General features: G+C 37.1%; 1 non-coding gene across 1 annotated transcript; it reads left to right on the top strand.

Moving 5' to 3' along the window:
* Nucleotides 1-6,356: 6,356 nt before the first annotated feature.
* LOC141687932 (small nucleolar RNA R71) lies at nucleotides 6,357-6,463 on the top strand. Its single transcript, XR_012561409.1, has one exon. It is a non-coding gene; the product is annotated as a small nucleolar RNA R71 (small nucleolar RNA).
* The last annotated feature ends 1,526 nt before the right edge of the window (nucleotides 6,464-7,989 follow it).

The raw sequence follows: 7,989 nt of genomic DNA, 5'->3' as shown, positions 1-7,989 counted from the left end.
GCTCTGGTAACAAGCCTTGAGACTGTTCAATTATTATTAACATTGGTAACAAAAAGCAAGTGGGAAGTTCATCATCTTGATGTCAAAACTGCATTTGTTAATTGAGAAATATATGAAGATGTATATGTTGTTCAGCCTGAAGGTTTTGAAAAGGAAGGGAAGAAGAATCTAGTGTATAAGCTTTTGAAGGCATTGTACGGTCTTCGTCAAGCTCCACGCGCCTAGTATGCAAAGCTAAATTCATGTCTCGAAGGTTTGGGTTTTAAAAGGTATACATTAGAACATGCAGTTTACACAAAGCAGCAAGGAGAAGATAAGATGATTATAGTTGTCTATGTAGATGATATTTTGGTGACGGGAAATAATGTTTCTATGCTCAAGAGGTTTAGGCAACAAATGAGTCAGAAGTTTGAAATATCAGACATGGGAAAAATGAGCTACTACCTGGGGATTAAAGTGGAACAAAGTAAAGGATGTGTTAAGCTCAGACAAACAGGCTATGTAAAAAAGGTTATAGAGAAGGCATGTTTGAAAGGGTACAACCCAACTAAATACCTAATGGACCCTGAAGAACAAATCGATAAAGATGAGGGTTGCAGAGCTGTTGATGATACTAACTACATGAGTATAGTCAGGGGACTGAGATATCTAGTACATACGAGGCCGAATATCGCATACTCAGTTGGCATAGCAAGTAGATACACGGAGCGACCCCCAATAGTTCATATAAATGCAATCAAACGAATTATGAGGTATGTGCAAGGGACTCTGCAGTATGGCTTGGTGTACACCAAGAACAGTGCTAATAATATTTTGACTACATTTGCAGATAGTGATCTACCTAGAAATCTGGATGACAGAAGGAGTACCGGAGGTAGGTGTTTCTATTTGAATGATAGTTTTATTACGTGGGTTTCCCAGAAGCAGAATTATGTCACATTGTTGTCATGCGAAACATAATTTATGGCTGCCACTACAGCAGCTTTTCAAGCCATTTGGATCCGGAATATCTTGAGTCAAATAACCGGAGAATGCACTGGTCCAATAATTTTGTTCAGCGACAACAAATCAGCCATAGATTTGGATAAGAATGTTGTGTTTCATGGTAGGATTAAACACATTCATGTTCGATATCATTTCATAAGAGAATTTGTTGAGAAGGGTGACATTATACTGAAATATGTGAGCACTGAGAATCAGAAAGATGATATATTGACAACGGCGTTAATAACAAGCAAGTTTGAGAAGATGCGGAATCTGCTGGGTATTAAGAACTTGTCAGGATAAATTTAAGATTAGGGGGAATATGTTGGTTAATCTTAAACTTAAGTTATTTATTTTGTTTGTATTTGCTGGTAATGGATAGATCCTTGTTTGAGTTATAGTCGTGCAGTAGTACGCTGTTAGGACGAAAACACGCGCTAAAATTACACGGAAGTATACGTGTTCGTAAGTAATATAGAATACTTTCTAGTTCATTCCCACAGAGACTGGTTTAGGTTAACTTCAATTTATGCACTTATGCAACAATGTATGGTTATCGCTCAATGCTAAGACAAATAACAAATTGGGTTTTTATTAAACTAAGAGATTATACTAAATAGCATTAACTAAGAGAATTGAAGTTGAATTACTTATATGTGACAAACATGAGATTCTAACTTCATCACTACTTCATTCAAAGTCATTGTTCTTAAACTTAGCATGCAATGGTGATGACAACTAATCAGATAATACCAAACTAGTAAATGCTAACTTTCGTTGTACGAATACCCTACTACCAGACATCCGCAAAAGAGATAGAAGCTGAATAGACACCAATTATGTTGAGACCCTATATGTATATAGAATTTGACAACATAAAGGTTTAATGAACAAGTTATCTATCGTGATTACATAGGGCAAGTAAGATGGTTAAAATTACCTACGAATCATGCATAACAATTATAGATGAACTTATGCTAGCATGGCAAGTTCTAAACCTCTATATTTACTATCGCTTCAATAGAGATTAACACACTATGTTATATGTTCGCGACGCACATAAGACGAATAAGCACAACCAATACTAGGATATCATACAACCACCATACACTTAGGTGTCAAAAAAAATTAACTATAGAAATCCATAAGTAAATCTGTTAGAACCCCGCGATAACGATTAGTTCATAATCAAATTCATCGTCACCACAAGTTCCAATGAAAACATGATATAAAACAATATAAGAGTACTAGGGTTTAAAGACAAATCGAAAAAAAACATCAAAGTATCAACTATGTTAAAGAATACAAAAGTCTTCTTCTCCGTAGCCATCTTTGCTCTCCGTGTCTTCTCAATGCTCTCCCTTGGCTCCTCATTGTTAAAAACATCCCTTTATTGGTATATATAAGCCCCTCGTGGACCTGGACCCTCAAAATCATCAAATTCTACTAAAATCAGGATTCTGGGGCAAAAAGGGTCGGGCGACCGCGCTCAAATCAGCGCGGACGTGCTGGTTTTTTGGCAGAAAGGCGGGGCGGCCGCGCTGGTTTTGGGGGCGGCCGCGCCTGACTTCTGGATTTTCCTGCTGATTCTTCTTTTGGCTGTATCTTGAGTTCTGCTCGTCAGAATTAGGCGATTCAAATGCCCACACGAAGCTAACGAGATTCTCTACAACTTGAGAATGTCATAGGATTTCAATTCTGACCTCCTTTAAGCATATTTCAATGAAAAACTTCTTTCTTCCTCTAACTACTACCTGCAATATAATAACACAAAAACAAATCAAAAATACCAATAACTTGAGTCTAAAACACCAACTTAAGCCTTTAATGAAGTGTTCCAAGTAGATATAAAATCCACTTATCACACCCCTAAACTTGAATCGATGTTTGTCCTCAAGTATAAACAGACTCAAAAACTATGAAATAAACCTAATGCATGAATGCAACTACGTGAATGTAACTAAATGATAATGCAATCGCTCCCCTCAGAATAACCATAACCAACCAACAAGCTAATGCCTCTAAGAATGCAATGACTTAAGATAGAGTTCAAATAAATCCCACAACCCAACTCAAAAACCAGAACGTGCATGTATGGATGCTTAACAGATATACTCTCGATACTAGATCAATAACCATGGCTTATCTATCATTAAAACAATCACAAGTTTATAAACTAGAAAAGATGTTAAATGCATAATGACTCACAACACCTCCTTCATACTAGAGTTATACAAGGATTCATGCTATTATTAAAAACATAACAAAGATGGTTATTTGATCGTGCAATGAATGAGGTCCCAAAAGACTTATACGATAATACCTATGTATCAAGTTGTAGGTTAGCGAATCCCATACTATCAAAGCCTTAGGTCACTAGGCACAAAGTCCCCTGGAACTTAATAACTCGAGTATTAAAGAGCTCACTCTTGATCAATTATGCATAAACACATACTTTTTTTTATTTTTTTTTCTTCTTTTTTTTCAATTTTTGAATGAGTGTGTTTCGCTTTATCTCATTTAACCCTAGAGTACTTATAAATTATGAGCCGGCTACTAGCCATTTGATGCCTAGCCTTATTCACAACTAGCAATGAAATCCAAATTTTTCTCCAGATTAAAATTCAGTGTTCTTTTTATCATTACGAGAATACCAAAAATTCTAGATATAAACAAGTGATTAAATCTCAATAAATAAACAAATATGATCATTATCTAGCTCAAAAGCAAACCTATAAGACTTATGATTTTTTTTTCTGGGCATGCAAATCAATTCATTAAGACTTAGATATCCCTCTATTCATCATCCCTACACTCAAATTAACATCAACCAATCAATCAGAAATAGCTCAACCTAAGGGATCATGTTAAATGCATGCACATGCAACTATATAGATTCACATAAATATGGACTCACATAATAACACAAATAAATATGTTCTATATGAACAATCATGCAAAAATATGAATGAAATACAACTAAATATGCAACATGAATCTATATGAATCTATATGGACACACACAACTAATCCTGACATTATCACCCCCAAACTTAAAATTTTCAATGTCCTTATTTAAGGTAATAATAAGGATTTCAGGCATACCTTGTTAGGGGGAGGATCACCCTCCTCGGGTGGAGGATCAGGTGGCCAATCAACCTCGACACCAGTGTCTCGAAAAACAGTACCGAGAGCGTGTGTCAAATTCAGCAAAATGTCGGTGGATGTCATACATGGCCCCAATAAACCGAATCAACCTTCTATATTGCGCATCTCCAAGACCAAACTTATCAACTGTCTGTGGTGCATGAGAGGGACCATCTGTAAGCACGGAAGGAACCGGCCAATCACCCTTTAGATTATCATAGATATATTCTAACGCCTTGTCAGGGGGTGCACCTAAGAATACATAACTCAAGTGATCTGGTAGTGGGCTGAGCTCAAGTGTGAGAGCTTCTTCAATCAATGGCTCGAGACACTCTTGAGAAATTTTCAGCTCTGCTAACCCAAGAGAATCGAATGGTATATCGAACTTCTTCTTCCACAGATGTGCATTTAAAACCTGCAGTTGCTCTGCTCCTTCTTCATCTTCAATAACTGATTACCCTATTAAGGATCTCTCTAAGGTATCTAACTTTGGGAATTGCTGAAGCTCCGAATTCACGACAGATTCGTCCTGTTCTGCTTTAAAGTATTTCTCTTTATCTGTGGGTAACTTTATTGCCTTGAACATATTAAAAGTGACCTTCTGATCTTGAACCTTCATTGTAAGCTCTCCTTTTTTCACATAATTCATAGTTCGGCCTGTAGCCAAGAATGGTCTCCCTAAGATAATGGGAATCTTCTTATCTTCCTCAAAGTCTAGAATTACAAAATCAGTTGGGAAGATGAGTTTATCCACCTTGACCAAGACATTCTCCACAATGCCTCATGGATATGTGATGGTCTGATTGGCCAACTGTAAGGACATGTTCACATGTTTTGGATCAGGTAGTCCAAGTTTCTTGAAAACTGACAAGGGCATCAGATTTATTCTAGCTCCCAAGTCACACAAACACTTGGCGAATGATAGATTGCCAATGGTGCAAGGTATCATGAAGCTTCCTGGATCCTTAAGCTTCAGAGGTAGTTTCTGTTGTAGCACAACACTGCACTCTTCCGTTAGAGCAACAGTTTCAAACTCCTCAAGTTTTAGCTTCCGAGATAGAATACCCTTCATGAACTTAGCATAGCTCGACATCTATTCTAGAGCTTCAACAAAAGGTATGTTGATATGCAGCTTCTTGAAAACTTCCAAAAACTTGGCAAATTGCTTGTCGAACTTATGATTTTGAAGCCTTTTAGGATATGGCGGAGGTGGGTATACCTGTTTATCCCCTGTATTACCCTCAGGAGGATTGCTTTCAACAACTTTCTTCTTTGGTTCCACCTCGACATCCTTCTGCACCATTTTTTCAACTACAATCTCATTTTTTGGATTTTGAAAAGGTGCGGATGCACCTGCATTCTGGACAGAATTTTCAGACTCTTCGTTTTGCTGAATTTGGGGGCTTGCGACCTTTTCAAATCTCAAGGTGATGGAGTTCACCTATTCATTAACTTCCCTCTTTCCTGGATTGTCTTCTGTATCACTAGGAAGCGTTCCTGATGGTTGATTCAATAAGGCATTAGCTATTTGCCCTATTTAGTTCTTCAGAGTCTTGATAGACACATCATGGCTTTGCCATATAAGAGTCTGGTCTGTGCATGTAAGCCGCAATTCCTCTAATGCGGATTTTTCATTCGAAGATAGACCTGCACCTCCATGTGTTTGTTGTTGAAGTTGGAGTTGTTGTATTGGTGCATATTTGCGTTTGATTAAAACCAGGAGGGTTAAATTGCTTTGCTGCAAACTGCTGATAGGGTTATTGTACCGTATTCTGATTGTTGCTCCAGCTGAAGTTAGGATGATTGCGGTTGTCGGGATAATAAATGTCTGGAACTGGTTACTGCGATCTCTGAAAGTTACTCACAAACTGAGCCGATTCATTAGATATAGCGCATTGCTCCATCGCATGCGACCCTGCTCACATCTCACAAACACTGGTTATCTGATTAATACCATAGTTCTCCAGAGAATCGATATTCATAGACAATGCCTTTAGTTGAGTAGTGATAGTCATAACTATATCCACTTTCATAACTCCTGCTACCTTTCCCTGTGGCAATCTCTGGGTTAGATACTGATATTCATTAGCAGCCATCAGTCAATTAGACCATAAGCTTCCTCATAGCTCTTTTCCCATAATGCTCCACCTGATGCTGCATCAATCATGGGTCTAGACTGTGCTCCCAAACCATTGTAAAAACAATTGATGATCAACCAATCAGGCATGCCATGATGAGGACACTTCCTAAGCATCTCCTTGTAGCACTCCCAAACTTCACATAGAGTTTCTCCCGATTGCTGCGCAAATTGAGTAAGAGCATTCCTGAGTGCAGCTATCTTCGCCACAGGGAAGAATTTAGTAAGAAAAATCTGAGTAAGATCCTCCCAAGTAGTGATAGAACCTGCTGATAAAGAATGTAACCAGCACTTAGCTTTATCCCTCAGAGACAATGGGAATAGCTTCAGCTTAACAGCATCTTCAGAAACATTGTTGAACTTGAAAGTGTCGCATATCTCGATGAAATCTCTAATGTGCATATTTGGGTCCTCTATTGGAGAACCCCCAAACTGGACTGAATTTTGTACCATTTGAATCATGCCAGGCTTGATCTCAAAGGTATTAGCTGCGATAGCTAGCCTGACAATGCTAGATTGAATGTCATTGATCTTTGGTTGAGAAAAATCCATCAACGCTTTCGGATTTACAACTGGTTCTCCCATTGCAATGATAACTATAGTACCTGAAACACACGACTAAAGTAAACCTTTTAAGTAAGAGAGTATGAGCCAATGAACTTTAATGACCACTGATATCAAGCACATAAATAAAAAATTAACACCGATTCCCCGGAAGCGGAGCCAAAAACTTGTTAAGACAAAAACACGCGCTAAAATTACATGCAAGTATACACGTTCGCAAGTAATATAGAATACTTTCTTATTCGTTCCTACAGAGACTAGTTTAGGTTAACTTAAATTATGCACTTATGCAATAATATATGGTTATCGCTCAATGCTAAGATAAATAACAAATTGGGTTTTGATTAAACTAAGAGATTATACTAAATAGCATTAACTAAGAGAATTGAGGTTGAATTACTTATATGAGATAAATATAGGATTTTAACTTCATTACTACTTCATTCAAAGTCATTATTTTTAACCTTAGCATGCAATGGTGATGACAACTAATCAGATAACACGAAACTAGTAAACGCCAATTTCGTTGTACGAATACCCTACTACGAGATATCCATAAAAGAGATAGAAAATGAATAGACACCAATTATGTTGAGACTCTATATGTCTATAGAATTTGACAACATTAAAGTTTAATGAACAAGTTATCTATCGTGATTACATAAGGAAAGTAAGATGGTTAAAATTACCTACGAATCATGCATAACAATTATAGATGAACCTATGCTAGCATGGCAAGTTCTAAACCTGTATATTCACTATCACTTCAATAAAGATTAACACACTATCTTATATGTTCGTGACACACATAAGACGAATAAGCACACCAATACTAGGATATCATACAATCACCACACAATTAGGCATCGAAACAATTAATTATAGAAATCCATAAGTAAATCCATTAGAACCCCACGATAACAATTAGTTCATAATCGAACTCATCGTCACCATGGGTTTCAATGAAAACATGACATAAATTAATATAAGAGTACTAGGGTTTAAAGATAAATTGAAAACAAGAATCAAAGTATCAACTATATTAAAGAATATAAAAGTCTTCTTCTCCGTAGCCGTCTTCTGCTCTCCAGGTCTTCTCAATGCTCTCCCTTGTCTCCTCGTAGTTAAAAACGTCTTTTTAAGTGGTATATATAAGC

The sequence above is a fragment of the Apium graveolens genome, chromosome 9 (assembly GCF_009905375.1).
Source record: "Apium graveolens cultivar Ventura chromosome 9, ASM990537v1, whole genome shotgun sequence".
NCBI classification, from domain to species: domain Eukaryota; kingdom Viridiplantae; phylum Streptophyta; class Magnoliopsida; order Apiales; family Apiaceae; genus Apium; species Apium graveolens.
This window is presented reverse-complemented; position numbering and strand designations above follow the sequence as displayed.